General features: G+C 43.6%; 1 long non-coding RNA gene across 1 annotated transcript; it reads right to left on the reverse strand.

The window, feature by feature from the left end:
- Positions 1-6,562: 6,562 nt before the first annotated feature.
- On the reverse strand, positions 6,563-12,215 carry LOC128312214 (uncharacterized). Its single transcript, XR_008291220.1, has 3 exons — positions 11,710-12,215; positions 7,371-7,460; positions 6,563-7,105 (listed from the first exon to the last, which is right to left on the reverse strand). It is a non-coding gene; the product is annotated as an uncharacterized LOC128312214 (long non-coding RNA).
- Between the last annotated feature and the right edge of the window lie 6,831 nt (positions 12,216-19,046).

Genomic DNA, 19,046 nt, shown 5'->3' on the forward strand with positions numbered 1-19,046 from the left:
CTTTGTATACAGGAAAGGCTAACAGAAAATGTCCAAGAGGAGTATTTTCCATAAAAATCCAACTCTTCAATCTTGATCCCCATGTATTAAGAATAAAGGCAGAGCAAGTCTCAGGCATAAGTAGATGAGGCCTCCACCCACAGAATGAGATTTGGAGTCCGAGATAAAACTTGCCCCTAATTAATATGACTAACCTGGCTTCGTACCTTAAATGGCCACCCTCAAATCTTGTAAGTTCAGCATTGTGTTTCTCTAGAAAGTTCCTGTTGAAATGCAAATATGTCAAAAGGATGACAGGGTAAGATATTAATTTATTTTTAATAATCTAGACCTCAGTTAAAATAGCTTTGTAGTTAAGTAATAATTTTTGACCACAGGGTTAACAAAGGGTACAAAGATTAAAATAACACAACAATGATTACACTCTCATGACAACAGCAGAGTGCAATCTTTTAGGGAAGAGACATGTAGGCTTTTTGTACCTTTGTCAAGGAACTGGGAGAGCAATGGAAATCAGCAGAAAAAGAAACTACTTGTGACTGGTAAAACTGGGAAGTATTCATAGCAAAAGTGACATTTGATCAGGGATATTCAAGTGCACTGAAGATTTAGAAGGACAGAGATAACCCATATAGGGTATCCATCCAAAAGGAATGAAATCCAGATCTCAAAGAGGTATCTGCACCCCTGGATCCATTGCAGCATTATTCAAAATAGCCAACATATGGAAATAACCTAAGTGCCCATCAGTGGATGAATGGATTAAAAAAAAAAAAAAAAAACCTGGTATACGTATACAGTGGCATATGATTCAGCCACGAGAAAGGAGGATATCCTGTCATTTGCAACATGGATGGACCCTGAGCCCATTATGCTAAGTGAAATAAGTCAGACAGAGAAAGACAAATACTATATGCTGGCACTTACACGTGGAATCTAAAAAAGCTGAATTCATGGAAACAGAGAGGAGAGTGGTGATTGCCAGGGGCTGGGGAGAAGAGGGAGGAGCAGGCCGAATGAGGAGATGTTGGTCAAAGCACGCAAACCTCCAGTTATAAGATGAATACATCCTGGGATGCAGTGCATAGCATGGTGCCTATAGTTAATTAACAAAACTCCATTGTATACTTGAAAGTTGCATCCTGAGAAACTTAACAGAAACCCATGGGGGAGGGGAAGGGAAAAAAAAAAAAGAGGTTAGAGTGGAAGAGAGCCAAAGCATAAGAGACTCTTAAAAAACTGAGAACAAACTGAGGGTTGATGGGGGGTGGGAGGGAGGGGAGGGTGGGTGATGGGTATTGAGGAGGGCACCTTTTGGGATGAGCACTGGGTGTTGTATGGAAACCAATCTGACAATAAACTTCATATATTGAAAAAAAAAGGGGGGGCGGGAAGAAAGTTGCTAAGAAAGGAGATCGTAAATATTCCCACCACAAAAAGAAATGGTAATTAACTGAGGTAATGGACGTGTTAGTTAACTCTACAGCGCTAATCATTTCACAATATACTAAGTGCATCAAATCAATATGTTGTACACTTTAAACTTACACAATGCTCTAGGTCAATTATATCTCAATAAAGCTAGAAAGAAGATAACCAATGTAGCTTATACAATTAAATATATAAATTAAATGTATATGTGATAGTGTAAGTGTAGGCAATTTTATATATAATTACATCATAATTTATATATAATTATATATTATATGTTGTATATATTAATAATGTATAATGTGATATATTCTATTCATGTATCTAATATATTACATACATATATTATACATATATATGTATTATATGTATAATAATATATTTAGGTAATAATATTTATATACTGTGTATAATACTTGTGTGTGCATATAATTAATAGTGCATAATAATAGTGTGTGTCTATAATTAATAGTGTATATAATTACATATAATATATACATTATTAATACATGCAATATATGTATGTATTTTGTGTATATATACAATATATATTAATATATTATATATTAATACTATATAATGTAACATATACACATGCATAACATATTACATATACATATCTTTCATGCATATAACATGTGTATAATTATTATATAATATATGCATAATATATAATTATATGCATATACTGTGTCAAATAATAGTGTGTGTGTGCGCAGCAAAGGCCAGAGATGAGGGGTCTTGGACAATTTTATTGACAGGGAGAGACCTGAGCAAGTGGTTTGTCTCTGAGGAGGCGGAGCCCAACTGCCGAGCCTGGAGGGTGGCCCGGGCCTCCGGGCAGCATCCTGAGCACCTTAAGGGAAGGAACGAGCTTGGGAGAAGCAACCGGCCCGTGAAGGAGGGTGACCTAGAAGCCTGGCATTTAGCACGAGCCTAGTTCAGAGCAAGCGGTCAATACATACCTGTGTAATTGAGTTTAGTAGGGAGGATGCAGGAGCTCCTCCCCCCAGCGCGTGGAGCTACATCACCCACGTCAGACCCTCGATTACCTGTGCCGCTGCTGCTTGTTGTCTCTGCTCCTCACGCTTCTGAGGTCTTCCGCTGTTTGTTCTTTCCGACCTTCCTATGACCTTGTCGTCTCATCCTCTGCACCAGCTCCTTATAGCATGAAGAATCAGCTTGTCTACTTTCCTCTAATTCAGCCAACAATGATGAGTAAGTACACGCACGCACACAAATACGTAGCTGGCAAAATTAGAGGGGCCGTTTTTTATTTGTGAGAAAGTTCTTTAACTTTCTATCTCATACCGGCCCTCCCACTCAATCAAGCCTTTCTTTAAGGCAAAATGGTTCTCAACTGGGGAAGATCTGCACCCCCCCCCCCCGCGGGGGGGGGGGGGCGGATTTGCTAACACTTGTGACATTTGTATCGTCACAACTGGAAGGATGCTATAGGCATCTACTAGGTAGAGGCCAGGGATGCTGCTGACGGATGATGGGATTTTAAAAAATATTTTTAACGTTCACTTATTTTTGAGACAGAGAGAGGCAGGGCATGAGCAGGGGAGGAGCAGAAAGAGGGAGACACAGAATCTGAAACAGGCTCCAGGCTCCGAGCTGTCTTCACAGAGCCGGATGGGGGGCTTGAACTCATGAACCAGGAGATCATGACCTGAGCCAAAGTCGAATGCTTAACCAATGGAGCCATCCAGGGGCCCCTGAAGGATGATGTTTTAACCAATTCATCCCATAACAATAAGCTTCTCTTTTTAGAACGGCTTTAGATTTACAGAAAAATCATAAAGATAGGATGGGGAGGTCCCATATGATCCACCCTCAATTTCCCTATGATTAACAGCTTTTACCAGCATGGTACATTTATTGTAATTAATGAATCAATATTAGTAGATTATTATTAACTGCAGTCCAAACTTAATTCAGATTTCCTTAGTTTTCATCTAGTGCCCTTTTTCTATTTGATCATGGCATCCAGTATAGTACATTATATTTAGTTATATATATATATCCTTGTTCTTCCTCAGTTTCCCTTGGCTGTGATAGTTTCTCAGACTCGTCTTCGTTTTGATGACTTTGACAGTTGGAGGAGTATTGGGCAGGTGCTTTGCCCAGTGTTTCTCAATTGGGATTTGTCTGATGTTTCTCTCATGACTAGTCTGGGGTTATGCATTTTTAGAGGAAAGACCAATAGAAATAAAGCACCGTTTTCATCACATCATCTCAAATACCATCAACCTGACTTAATGACTATTGATGTTGACCTGATCACCTGGTGGAGGCAGAGATTTTCAAGTTTCTCCATTGGAAAGCTGCTTCCCCCTGCCTCCTTTTTCCATACTGTCCCCTTCGAAGGAAGTCACCACGTGTGGCCCACACTTAAGAAGCAAGGAATTATGCTCCACCTCCTGGATTATCTACATAAATTACTTGGAATGCTTCAGCACTCCAAATGAAATTTGCCTCTTCCTCTTCACTTACTTACTTAATCATTTGTTTATATCAACCTGGACTCACGGATATTTATTTTATGTTCTGGATATAATGCCATATTATTTTGATGCTCCATTTTTTCCAGTTTTGGCCATTGGGAGCTCTTTCAGTTGGCTCCTGTGTCCCTGTGGCATACCCCCATTATTAGGTTGTTTTGTTTTGTTTGAGTGTTTCCCTACTTTCTGGCACTACAAGATGCTCTTGGCTAATCTTCTGCATTTCAATACCCCGGTCCAAGAATCAACCATTAACCCAAGGAGTCCTGCTTCCTTTCATTGGAGAATGGTATTCGAAACCAAGATTCGGGCATTGGGTGTGCTTGTTACTACCAAGGCCATCTTTACTTTTCATTTAAAAAAAACCCTAAGAATATAGTGTGCCTTGAGATATTAGCCAGTAAAAGTATACATGTATATAATCTACAAATATATAAATAGAGTGGGAATACATGTCCCATTTTTTAACCCACCCGTAATGAAAACAATATCTGGCAACCACTGTTCCAAAAGGCTGTCATTCATGAGACTCGGCTCTAACAAACCTGAGTCTCTGTGATTCTCAGTATGATTTCATATTCCCAAGAGAGAGAATCTATTGCTCCAGAGCTGAGCTGTCTGCTTCTCAGCCCAGGGTGGTAAGACATGGCTTCCACAGCCCCACCCATCTGAGTCAGGGGCAGGTCCCCAGGAGCTGGTACTGTGAACTGGGCAGCCTCCCCCAGGGATGCCCACTAAAGAGGGACACAAGGGCAGTGTGGTCAGAGGGAGAGGCAAGAGGAAGCCAGGGGTGCTGGGTAGGTGGATCTGAGCCAACACTGACGCAGACTCATTCTGATTCCTTCCTGGCCACATGCCTGGTTCCATGCCATGGTTCCACCATCACCTTGGGCAGCCGTCTCCTGGATATGTGCCCCCTTTCACAAGGAACATCGAGGGAGAGACTGGGGATTGGCTACTGCCTCTCTGGCATGAGAACAAGAAAGAAACTCTACGCGCCCAAAGCACTCTCTAGGCTGAGAGAGTAATTTGTATCCATGTAAACAAGAACCACGAAACATTACAGAAATGTGAGGACGACTGGCTGGGGGATGGGTCTACTCCCCTCACCACCCTCACCTGTCACTTTCTCCAGGAACTTGGTGCATCATCTCATTTGTCTTTTAAGCAATCAGTAGGAGAAAGGTAAATGCTGGGCCTCTGTTTCTCCTTTTATAAAATACAGTGGGAGCACCTGGCTGGCTCAGTCGGTAGAGTATGTAACTCTTGATCTCAGGGTCCTGAGTTCAAATCCCACCCCTGTGGATTAAGAAGACTGATAAAAGAGCTTGCTAAAAATAGATGACAGATGATGATAGATGGATGATAGATAGATAGATAGATAGATAAAAAAAATACACTGAAAGGGGCGCCTGGGTGGCTCAGTCGGTTGAGCGTCCGACTTCGGCTTAGGTAATGATCTCACGGTCTGTGAGTTCGAGCTCCGCGTTGGGCTCTGTGCTGACAGCTCACAGCCTGGAGCCTGCTTCGGATTCTGTGTCTCCCTCTCTCTCTGCCCCTCCCCCACTCATGCTCTGTCTCTCTCTCTCTGTCAAAAATAAACATTTAAAACAATTAAAAAAAAATACACTGAAAAACAAAGTGCCTTCCTCTTGCAGGGAACCTGCCTAGAAACCTTATTGCTACCGCTGGCTATAAATACGGCAAACCAGAGTTGCTGACTAGTCCAGGAGTTTGACCTTGATTTTTAAGGTCAAACTGGAAATTCACTGGGATCTTGGCAGTGATTTGGGCGGAGGCCATGCTAACCGGAGGGAGAGATCCAGAACATTTTGTTCCACATAGGACAGGATTGAGTTACCCCAAAGAGCAGCCTTCTGCCTGAGAAGTGGCCTAGACTTTTTCAACTTTCCTAAAAGGAGGAGGAAAAACAACATCTGGAAATTGTAAGGTGTCACGACCTGAGATGTCACCTCAGGTCTGTTGAAGAAGTATTCGTGAATACTTGACCATCTGCGCCCTGACCCGGAGTGGCCAGATCTATCTGGCTTCCAAGCTAGAACCTGCCTTCCACTCTTCCCTCTCGCCTCCGCTGGCCTCACTGAGCAGCCCTCGCGTCCCCAAGGTTTGAAGCTGGCATTCCAGCTGAGAAGACTCCCCCGCCCCACTACTTCTGTCCTCAGCGGATGCTGTCCTCACAAAACACTCACTCCCCACAGCCTGGCCAGGGAAACAAATGCGTGTCTGTCAGTGAATCCGCAAGACTTCAGTTTGGGGTTAAAAGCATAGAAAATCATAGTATCGGTTATCAGTGTTGTAGCTCTAATGTTACCCTAGTCAAATCACTGCTGATTAAAACCAGCCCTGTTAATAAACCGCAGGCTTTATTTCCCTTCGAATGTCTATAACCACTTTCTTCAACCCCTATTAAAAGGCGAAACCCGAAGAAAAACACAGCTTTGGAGCCCAAGCGTTGCTTACTCCCCGGAGAAAAAAGAAAACAAGAGAGAATAGCTTTTTTTCCCCCCCCCTCACCTTTCCCCCCACTTAATGGAGTCAAACTCTTTTCTGAAGTAGAGAGAGAAATCTGTAAAAGGCAGGCGGGCATGATCTGTGGCCTGCAACATTGGATCAGCTGCGAACAGTCCCCCTCCACCTCCTAAAACGAAGTCATTTGCCGGCAATTCCGTGAATCTGACTCATATCCTTACCTCCTTCTCCTCTCGCTTTCCCCTTAAGGGACTGATTTTTCCTCCCATCTAAGCCAAAAAGAATTTCTCTGGATTAAGGAGACTGATGAAAGCATTTTTAATATTTGAGTTCAGGTTTGCAAGCTCCATAAAACCAACGTTTCCCGTCGCCTGCTTTGTCTTCCCACCCCCCGCCCGGTCAGTTGTTTTTCTCCTTCATTTGCTCCACAGAAACCAGCTCAGGACCTTCTCCAGATGGGGTCTCCGGCCCCCTGGCAGCTTCCCCTGCAGAGCTGCCTGCTCTCCACCACCTCAGCTCTGCAGGCCCCAGATGCAGGATGTAACATCTTTCGAAAATCTTGGGGGTGGGGGTGGGGGCAACTTACATGACATCTTCCATGCTGATGCCATATGTCTTTCAAGTCAAGACTGGTTTGACAATGTGCTGAACTGCTCAGAGGGGAACCCGTTTCAAGCCTGGAGGGGAAAGTTTTGACAATTCATTCCAGGGAAAACTGGAACCTTCCCCCCCCCCACCCCCCCCCCCCCCCGCCGCCTCCCTGCCTTTGACTAGTAGGAGGTAGAAAGGAGGGTAACAGTGTCTTCCCAGGGCAGGAAGATCATGGTCTTTGTTCTTTATTGTTCCCACATTTGCACCACGGATATACTGCTTTTCCCTCGCTTCCTGGATTAATGGTGGCTTTGCCAGTTTCACCTTAAATTCCAGAAACCTTGAACTTACCGCATGTAAACAAGCCTTTGCTGAGGTAACCTCACCAGTTGCTGAAATCCAGTTGAATTTAATGGTTCTTGGGAAGCATGGGGCCTCGTTCTAAATAAATAAATAAATAAATAAATAAATAAATAAATAAAAATAAAAGTGCCAATTGGGCCACCCTGCTACTGTTCCAAGGCTGGGGGATGAGGTCTAATCACTCCATTGAGCAACAACCTCATACCGGGCAACTGTTTGGCCTCATTGTCATACCCTGGCTTCTGGGGGAAGCATCGTTGTGAAACAGTAAAAACCATCTGCCATCAAATGCCTCATTCTGACATTTTCCATCTCTTTCCATATCCGGTCCCATCACTGTCCACAAGATAATTGTTTTCAGATGATGGGAATGTATTAAATGGCACACTCACTGAAAGAGTGGGGTGTGTGTCCGTGTGTGTTTTATGATCAGCTCTTCGAAAGAGGGTGTGACAGATGTCATCTCCAGGTACAATGCCCTGAAGAGACTCACTGACACAGAACAACCAATCAGCGCAGTGAATCGTGGGACAAGATGGTGCCTCTAATGCAGGAGGGACGAACCCTTTTCTCTAGATGAGTAGATTTTAAAATGTGAGTCCCCTGGGTGGCTCAGTTGGTTAAGTGTCTGACTCTTGATTTCAGCTCAGATTTCATGAGATCAAGCCCCACTTTGGACTCTGTGCTGACAGCACGGAGCCTGCTTGGGATTCCCTCTCTCCCTCTCTTTCTGCCCCTCCCCCACTTGCTCATGCGTGTGCTCTCTCTCTTTCTCTCTCTCTCTCAAAGTGAATACACAAACATTTTTCAAAAATAATTTTAAAAGTGGGATTCCCCTTTTTTTCTCAGTGGGTATGCTCTAACAATGTTAGAATTTATGACATTAATCATAGCTACAATGTTCATTGTAAATATGACCTGGTTTTTATTTGAAGTATTTTATAAGCATAATTTCTAATCGTGTCAATAACACTTCAAAGCAGGTTTATTGGATATCACTTCATAAATGAGAAGTTAAGTCCCAGAGATTCATCAACTTGCCCCCAGCAATGCAGTTATTAAGTGGCGGACTTGAGATTCACGTCAATATCAATGAGCTCTGAGGCTCGTAGTGTGTTGGTTTTAAAATATGTCTACAAATGCTTTCATACTTCTCTCAGCAAAGGCGGATGCTAATTTTTCTCCCCTTAAAAGTACATTGTGCTTAGCGGCTCGTTTCTAATAAAGAGAATATGGCGGAAGGCGGGTGTGTGACTCCCAAAATTAGGTCAAGCCACTGTGGCTTCCCGCTTGCTCTCCATCTCTCCTCAGTTCACTCTGGGGGAAGCGGGCTGCCATATCATGAGGACACTCAAGCAGCGCCATGGAGAGGCCCATGTGACAAGGAGCAGAGAATTCCTGCGACAGCCCTGTGACAGAGCCACCTTGGAAGCAGATCTTCCAGCCCCAGCCAAGCCCTCAAATGACCACAACCCCAGCTGACATTGTGACTGCAGCCTCGTGAGACACCATGAGCCAGAACCACCCAGCGTTGCCACCCTAAATTCTGATCCACAGAAACCACGCAATAACTCTTTGTTGTTTTAATCTGCTAAATGTATGCGAAATTAGATCACTGATGCACATGTTTTTCTCCTAAATCATATTCCCTCAAAAGCAATTCCATTTGCCCTTGTGTGTCCAATGGCATACAAAATTAAGTGGGACAGGGACATAAAAGCCCCTTTCCATCCTTCTCTGGATTCGACACATTTAAAAACATTTACCAAGTGCCCTGTCTGATCACCATGCCTGTACAAAGAATCACAAAGAGCTGAAGTTGACTGTCTGTGTTTGAATTCATTTTCCCATAGTCCAGACCAAAGACACAAAGCAGTGTTGAGTTCTTGAGTGGGAGCTTCAACCTTCCAAAATTTCCAAACAATAAAAGAGAAGGTCTCATCCCACTAGGCCTTGAATGTTATGGCAAGACCCTTTGTACTGGACTGGTAGCACTTGACTAAGAGGCTTGGAGACTGACCACTTGTGATCAGTAGAACACTTCCCCCCGGATGGAATAAATGACCCCCGCGTGTCTCTCAAACTCCCACTGAAGGCTGAGGAAATTTGGGGGTATCCAGACATCCCCATGCTCAGGACTCTCTCAGTGCTTTGCTCCTCTGGGGCTGGGCCCAGCCCTTGATAAAAACACCAAAATAGCCTGAGAAATGTACACGCTGCAAGTGAACTTGCTACCACAGACAGAATCCGATATGACACAGCCAAAAAGTTCAAAGAGCCTGGACAAGTTCCCAAACTTTATCAGGATTTCTGAGACATCCAAACTCATTCTTCCTGTGACTGCTTTTCCAGTGCTTAGAAGTTCTTGCACGGAAGATTAAAAATGTGGAGGTTTTGCCTCTTTATAGAACTGCAAATAAAATATCCCCAAGAGAAGGTCTCCTTAATGAATAAACACATGACTTTCATTTGCCTGGCTCTGCAAAAGTGCTTTTAAAGTAATCCAGGCGAAATCTCTGTAGACCACCACTCGCAGGCTGTTGGCTCCCCCCCGGTCTTAGCATGAGGATAACACACACCATGGTTTTTCCCTTTCTTTTTTTAATCAAATGCATTACAACATGCTATTTCTCCTGGGGCTGGGTTTCTCCAGATGGTTTTCCAGCACCACTGTGGACTCCATTCAGAAGGAAATGGAACAGAGTTTCCCAGTGTAGTGCCTTAAATCAGTTTGTTTTTCCCAGGTCTCTGTGCATGCTGACCTCACGTTTCACTGCGCTCTGAGAGAATTGAGTCTCTGTCGCACCACACTGGATCACGCATGACTGGGACTATGCATTAATGCCAAAATGAAAGTAGCTTCCTTTCCTCATGGTGGGGCAGGAAGAGGGAGGAGGCGAATAACCTAAGGCCAAAACAATGCCTTGAGCTTCTTTTGTGCTAGATTCAAAGTAGCCATTTAATAGTTGGCTCAAACCATAAAATATATCTAGGTAAGATTTTTTATGATTCCGTCCAGTTTGTAACCGTCTTGCCTTGAAAATCCTATGACAGCACAAGTAACACAGCAACCTGTTCATTCTGCACGCACCCCACACCCTCCATACCAACAGCTCCAGACTAGTCCCAGGCAAAGCTCACGCCTCTCTTTCCTCCAGGATGACCATGGGCCCTAAGTGAAAATCTCCCTTCAGCAGCTGAAAGTAACAGTGGACCTGTACCCTCTCCTCGAAATCCATTACGTCAAGCCCAAAGCACAGAAGAAACCCTTCCTTCTGGTGACATACATACACAGTCCCTGACATCTCCAGCAGACAATTCTTATCTGCATCGATGTTAGGCTAATAGATAACATCAACAGACAGCACCGTTTATTAGATAATTACAATGTGCCAGGCATTGTGCTGTAGGTATCGTGTTAACCCCTCATAACAATCTGTGAAGTGGGCCCCTGAATGTGGGGGGGGGGGGGGCCGGGGGAGGTTATCTAATGTCTCCAAAGCCACGGAGTTAACAGGAAGTTGAGTGTAAGGTGCAGGGAACCTAAACCTGAACGAGACACGGGTGAAGAACAAAAGGGTAGACAGCGAAAATTCCGGCGCCCTATGATAGATCCCAGAGTAGAGTCAGGTGGAAACTGCTGTCCCAGAAAAGGGTGTGAATAACTGGGTCGGGTGCATGGATGGGAAAGGGAGAGAGGAGAAGTTCTCAGAAGCCGGGATGCTTGAGCTGGATCGTGAACACTGAGTAGGTGTTGACAAGGCTGACATGGAGAAAGGGCATGGCAAGAGGCTGGAGGCGTATTCTAGACGATGACACATCATGCCTCGAGGCCCAAAGAACGTAATGGGGTTCAGAACTGCACATGGCTTGGTTCCATGGGAGCACAGTATATCTGAAAAGAGAGAACGGAGTGAAAACGCGGTCAGGTGCCCTGAGATCAGATTTCGAAGGCTTTTTATGCCCTCCTAAGGGTTCTGCACGTACACCGTGGGTGACAAGCATGCTCTCCGAGGCAGTGACTATAAATCTGTGTCTCGAGAAGTTATCTCTGGAAACAGCATGAACTTGAGGCAGGGTGACCAGTTGTTTGTTTTAAGGAATCTGTAACTGAGACTGAGAGGAGGGAGAAATACATAATATATTTAGGAGGAGACAAGATAGCACATGCGAGCACGGAGGCAAGGCAATTAGTGGTGGAAAGCAAGTTGGATTCTAGGGTAGCAGCAATGCTGCGGGGTGGATGGTAGCAACCTAAAGAATGCAAGGGAAAACAGTGCCGTTTTTGTTGGGGGCGGGGGGGCATGTAGAGTCAAGGTTGTATTACATTGCGTTTGCTGTGAAACACTGACACCTTCCATCTGAACACCATCAGGAGGTCCCTCTGAGAGAATCTGGAAGGTACTGGCCGAGACAGAGCAATCAGTCTGATTCTGAAACCCTTCGGGAGGAAAGCTGACATCCGAATCTTTCGCATCCCTTGAGAGCAGAGTGGAAAGGATCTGTGTGAAACCTACATCATTCGATGGAGGACGGGGAGCGCTTGGAGCAGAAATCCCCTGCTTTCGCAGCCATCTTCACTGTCCTGCTCCTGTCTCAGCCCCTTAGCCAGACGCTGCGGTCAAGAATCCTCGCTGCACTGAAGAATGACACCCAGGTAGGACCCACAGCCCCTCTGCCCAGCTGAAGCCTATACTTGGAAGCAGAGATGCTGTAGAAGGGTCTATAGTTCAACTCAGTGTACATGAATTTGGCACCTGTCATGTACCAGTCACTGCACAGAGCATTGCGACTCGGAGCTAAGACCATGATCCCTGACCTAAAGGAGTTCCCAGACTGTGCAGAAGAGGCGAAGGGTGGGAATAAGTGAAAAAGAGGACATGGAGAAAAAGCAGGTCTGGAGGAGCGCATTAGGGGATAGAGTCCTCCTTGTCCAAGCTCAACCTGACCAAATCCTGCTCACAGTCAAAGACACACCCAGGCCTGGAACCCGAGACACAATCAGAAAAACTTTCATCGTCATACCAAGGTGGCCAAAACATTTATCGCCGCATGTTTCTCCTTCATGACGTCCGTGGTATTTATCGCAGGCAAAATCACTTAACCACTTGGTGACCATTTACCTCATTTGTCTCCCCAAGCTGGCCTGGGTATATCTTGCTCGTCACCGTATCCCCTTTGCTTGGCCTAGTTCTGGGTACCGAATTGGTGCTTAGGAAAACACTTGTTAAAGGGAAAGCTTCTAAGGGAATTGAGGGAGGAAAGAGACCGCTTCTTAGGCAAATGGAAGAATATCATGCCCCGTAAAGGCCAGCCAGCCCCCTCCCCCAGCAGACAGATGCCAAGGATGTAGCATTTCACAGGTCAGACTGGCTTCTCAAGTCCTTTCTTCTGGCCTGAAATTTCTCACAAAGGTTACCACTCTAAGCAGTAAAACTTAGGAATCCGCCTTGAAACAAACATACTCTAGTAAATATTATTCCTCTCCCTGGGATGCATTCCCCATTTATTTCTCCTCTTGGATTTTCATTCCTGAGACTTTATCCTCTCAATGCTTTCTGCCCGTAAATCATCTGTGTCCATTTCAAAGGCTCCAGCTATCCATGACCGCTGGAGAATTACAATGGAACGCAGCTCTTGACTCTGGCCCCTTGATTCTTGCATGCCGTCCTGGTAATGTGGCTCACTGAGAGCAACGTAGAGCCTCTGTGGATTAGGTTGGAGCCCGGCTTGCACGGGGGTGAGCTCGTGTGCAGGTGGACTTCTAGGACCTGAAGTAAAGCACAGGGGAAGCGAAAAGGCAGAATTAGCTGACACGTGAAACTTGATTCTGGTTTCAGACATGCTCCATGAAGGCGAGGCATGCAAATTGCCCATCTTTGTTGAGACAGGGCCTCACCCAGCACTTGGCATAGAGTAGGCCGTGGGCAAATGTTTGGTGAACTGAACTGAGCATGTACCACTACCTCAAAGGTTCTAGACATCTGTCTATGGGACCAAGATAGCAAATATCTAAGATGAAATGAAAATTTTCATCCCTAAAAAGCTTATACGGTACTACAAGGTACTACAAGGTACTACTTCAACTGGTGGAGCCAAGAAAGTTAATAAGCTTTCCACCAAATGTCTTTTGGCTCCAAAGAATGTAGAGTGCCCCAACACACACACACACACACACACACACACACACACACACACACACACGCTCTTACGTAAGTGCATGCACGCACCCTCAGGGAACATGAGAGTTCCAGATAAACAAAGTATGTTCAAGCGAAGGTAAAAATCGGTAAGAAAAGTGAGTGCTGCCTATTAGAGGTACTGAGAACGAGCTGACGGCAGCCAGACTCTAGCTCGTGGATTTCCTTTCTCCACTCCCCTTCTCTGCATGACCAGCACATGCTTAGCTTCCACCACAGAGACTCTCTTGACCATTCTCACACTTAGGTGTGCTGCTTTCTTAGAACCACAACAAACGTTAAGTCAGGCGAAGGGCCAAACAAGCGGGCTCTAGAAAGATAATGCTAGTTGGTGAACCCATGAGACAGGCGCTCAATCTTATATGCCTTTCATCTTCAGAACCTACCAGATGCTAAGTGCTTCCTCTCACTTTGTCTAAAATCCAAATGACGGGCCACACAGAGCATTTCCTCCTCCCAGCTGACCTCACTCACCTTCTACCTCTCGTCTGTGCTCACTGTGCTCCACATACACTGATCCTTCTTCAGTCCCTCGAACAAACCACACGTATCCCACCCCAGGGCCTTTGCAAGTGTTGTGCCTCGTGCCCAGCCTCCCTTGCCCACTTCATGTGACTGATTGCTCATCGTTCAGGTGGAAGGTCACTCGTCTCCTCCCCAGAGAGGTGCCTCCCGACCACTCCATCATCCCCTGGACACTGGTTACTCTCTATTATACTGTGCTGATAGCACATAGAGCTCATCATCATCTAGAATAATGGTATTTGTCGATTTACTTATTTATTCTCTGCTTATTTTCCCCCACTAAGTTGTGAATTCCATGGAAGCACCAGCCTTGCCTTTTTCTGTTAACCTCTGTAACTCCAAACTTTGGTAAAGTGTTAGGTACATAATCGACTCTCAGCGAAGGTCTATTGAATGAATAACTTAAGAACAGATATTTATGTGATGATATTGACAAATGTGTTCTCTAGATGAGTTAATATATGTAAAATACTCAAAAGAGTGCCTGGAGTATAGAAACCACACAACGTGCTATATTTTATTACTATGTCTGCACTTGGGATGGGGTGGGGGGTTCTTATTAGTTTCCATTCCCCTCTCAGACACCTAGTTACAGCTTTTTTTCTACCCCCCTCTTATCAATCCTTTCTTCCTATCCCTCCCTCTATGCATGTGGTCGAAGAATTCCTCATATTAACTGATGGGCTAAGAAGTATTTATGGGACCACTACTTTTTTTCTTAGTATTCCAAATATCACACTGGGATATTTCACACCTTACAGATCAGATATTTCCTTTAAAGTCAGTGCTAAAGACTCAGCTTTGGCAAAAGTTTAATAATTATCTAACTCTCCTATATTCACTAAAACTATGCATCTACAGAAAAAGCAAAATAGGTAACATTTGTCTTGCTCCAGCCCAGTCCAAGCTTACTGTGTGTTGTACCCTCTCCACTTTCCTGGGTAGCCTGTGCCCTCATTACATGATCTTTCCCAGCTATCCCATTGGAATTCACCTTTGAAAATGAATTTTGTATCAGTCATTTACTATTTAGTAAGAACTGTAGTCAAAGTGCTACATCTGTAGAAGTACTTGTCTCTCATATCTCATTTTTAAATGGTAAAATGAAAGGAAGTCACTGAAGAAGAAATTTCAAGAATCTGTGAGCATATAGGGCAGAAAATATTTGGGAGGAGTAAAGGGAAATTTTTGACTTCTAAATGAGTCATCACTGACCCATCCAACAGATATGAAAAGCCAACGTGGGTCCATGTTTCCTCAGGTGTCCTTAGGTTTTTTGATATTTCAGAGACAACACCTTTGGGTAGAATTCTTTCTAAGGGATTGCCGAATTTACTAATTAAAATCATGCTAAGTGTACTCATCAGATGGGATGGCATCCCATCGTCTATAGCCCTTTTACAAATATGTGAGGAAAAAAATGACTATAAACTCAAAAGGTCCTAAGATACTTTTAGCTTGTCCCAAACACTGCATTTTCTCCCTGCTTATATTCAGAGATAATAATAGTTAACAAGCTTATTTTGGAGCAGTCTTTCCCTTTCTTCTAGCTATGGGCCCATCTGTTCTGCATATAAATTTGGCCTCTACCTCCACATCATTACATTGTGAAACAGCGCTGTCTGTGACTTCGCTGCAGCACGCAAGAGATTTCATTGTGAAATTCTCTCGTGGGTGGAGTTGTCTGTTTCAACTCTTTAGCACATTCTCTGGCTATATAAGCTGAAATGGAATCTAGGATTTAGACAAAGTTTCTTATAAACTTGGTTTACTCAACAAACACACATAAACCCCCTCTCCTCTCCCCAAATGTTTCATCAGGATGGATGAAGCCCCTTGCTGAATAGGTCTTGGCCCTCCCCGAGGAGCATTCTAGAACAAATAAGGAGATGCACACCTACCCTATAGTGCTGACCCCTGGAGTAGGTAAACTGTAGAACAAAAATCATTTATATTCACTAGTTAGCCTCCCTCTCCTTTAAATTACAGGACAGACGGGACCTCAACATAGATTCTTGGGTTCATTAAGAATGTCACACAATCTTGTAACAGGAGCTTGGAGACCATCTAAATCTTCTCAGTCATAAATGCCAGCCGCTCTGTCACTTCTCTGAGATCATCTGCTTTGTAAGTGGCAGGTCTGGACTCCAAACCAAGTTTCTGCCTCCTTGCATTCAGGGTCCTTCAAAAGCCAAGTATTCTTGGGGTTTTTACTGCAGAGAATATATATATAGTTTGTCAGTGCCACCTCTACAGAGCAGGAAGTGAAACAGAAAGTTAGATCACTCTCTAGAATGTTCAGGCAATTCAGGCAAGATGAGAGGATTATTTTCCCTCTAACTGATAAAGAAAAGTCAACTCATGTGAACTCCAACCAAGAAAATGTAAGGCTGTGGGCTTTTATGTTATTTATCTCACTATTTATAAGAAAGTTAATACACTTCGAGAAAGGTACTACAAAATGTGAAATCTCCTGAATATAACTGGTCTCATGGTCATCGTTCCAGAAAGAATATTTGCCTTTCTAGCCCTCAGCTCCTTTTTTCATTGCGTTAGTCCTAGCAAAAGGGAACATTTCCAGTTTCCGCTCACAGCGCAGAATGCCTTCCTCAGAGGCTTGCACTTCCAAGTAAAATTTAAGGCCCAGAAGCAGACTCCAATGAATATAGAAACCACACACTCACTGGAAAGTTCTTACTTACTCACCCTCAACAGTGTTTCCTTTTCCTGGGCTGCCCATGCCTTGAGCTACACATAAGTGCAGGGACTACACCATCTACAGCCAAGGGAAGGTAAGCATGGTTGTCTTCTTCCACTGCCTGCAGGAGAGGTCTTAGGAGGTGCTACCTCAACACTGTGGACTGCAGAAAGTGATTTTCTTCTCTTTCCCATCCTTCTCACCCCTTCTCAGAAGTAGAGCCCCTTCTAAACTAGAGGTGGAAGTGGGGATCACCAGCAGGAACAGGCTGTGTCTGACTTACAGGTGGTATTCACTTTGGGGTTTTGAAACAGAAATCCAGAACAAGGCAATTCCTGAGTTCAGCTTTTTCTTCTGAGCAGATCCCTCCTCTAAAAATTCATATTCTCTACTTTCAACCAATTCTTCATTCCCTATGTCTAAGTCACCCATCCTTAGGCCAATGGGTGGCATAGCTCTTTGCCTCATCTAGGGAGAACCATAATTTCTAGTGATCATTCACTCACTCAACAACTATTTATTAACAATCATACTCTTTGTCAAGCACAAAATAGACACAGTCCTTGACCCTACAGTGGCTTCTAGAGACAGACAATAAACAAGGACAAACACTAATATAGTATGTATTTTATATTGTAGACATATATATTATTAAATATTATATTTCATGTGTAACTCAATTATATATACACATACATATTCACCCTCAAAGCCTGTATTATATATGTATGTCTCTCTATATATAATATTAAATTATGATATGTGCTATAAGAATAATTTTTTAAGTTTTAGGAGAAAGAATAACTGAGGAAATCCACCCTATATTGAGCAGTGAGGAAAAAGAGGGGACTTTTCATCTAAGACTCACAGAGTGAAGTGGATGAGAAGAAGGATGACAAGACCAGGCAGTGGGAGCAAGATGCACACAGATCCTGAGGAAGGAGAAAGTGCTTGAACCACTCTCTGACCCTTATCAAGATCATTCCCCCTCCTTCTGTGGTTCTCCGTATTCTTCCCTTCTTTCCCCGTACCTCTCTCAGCATTTTCTCTGGGCTTTCCTTGGCTATTGATCTAGATCTCTTAGCTCCTTTGAGTCTAAGGACTCTTGAAGATGTCTTCCAGCCATGAGCTCCTTATTCCAACCTTTCCCTATGAAAAGTCATCTCAAGGATATTGAATACCCAGCTCAAGGGTATTCAAGAAGACATATTTTGCAGCGAAACTTTTCTTAGCAGTCTTCTGGATGTGAAACAGGTAAATGGCCTGGTCTTGTCTGAGGACAAAGCTTCTTTACACACATCGTTGTGTGCAAGGAAAACCCATTTCAAAGGGCCATGAAAAGACAGCTCTTTGGAACTGCCTACATATGGAGATTTGGAGAAAACCCAAACACGTGAGTATAGACAGATGGTGGCTTTTTTTCTTTCTTTTTTTTTTTTTCCTTTCTCAAGTAAAAGAAAACTTCAACTAAGAAAGCTTTCCTCAAAGGTTCTTGATCTGGGAACCTATAGAATAAAGATCCAAAAAGATCATCAGAATCTATGAACACCCTAAAAATTACATGCGAAAATTTTCTCTATGTCTTGTATGTGAATTTTTCTGGAGAATAGGGATCCAAAAGTTTCACTGTGTTTCAAAGAGGTCCAGTGGTTTGTGTGAAAACCTGACACTTAAAGAAAAAGATGTTGTTCTGCATGAAGACATTCTAGCCCTTGTCACTTCCTTCATGCATACCTCTCCTGAAATCCCCAAAGGGATTCCATGAAGCCCCTAGGACTCTGCAGAGCACAGTTTTTAAGCTCTTGCTATAAGAACCACCTAAATAAAATCTTAAAATCAAGAGTTTCGAGCTGTTTTTTGTCCACAGACATTCCCTTCAACATCTTTGGATGGCATATTGCAGGCGTGCCAAAATAAGGAACTTATAAAGCAGTTAGGGGAGACTAATGTTTGCTAGTAGCTTGGGGACTTTTGCTCAATCCTTTGTGTAGAAGCAGGCTAGTTCATTCATGAAAATAGGTTAAATATATACCCAGACACATCTCTTAGTTAACTACGATAGCAGGAATTAATGCATCTTCTGAGTCAATAACACCTAAATATTTTAACCTCTCTTAGAGTTATTTTTTAAAAAAAAAAAAGCTGTTTTATAGTCAAATAAAAATTTTACTTCAGTCCTAAATATACAGAAGATAAAACATGAGGATGAGGGGGAAACATAGGATAGTGTTGATCAGGTTG

The sequence above is a fragment of the Acinonyx jubatus genome, chromosome D4 (genome assembly GCF_027475565.1).
Source record: "Acinonyx jubatus isolate Ajub_Pintada_27869175 chromosome D4, VMU_Ajub_asm_v1.0, whole genome shotgun sequence".
Lineage (NCBI taxonomy): Eukaryota > Metazoa > Chordata > Mammalia > Carnivora > Felidae > Acinonyx > Acinonyx jubatus.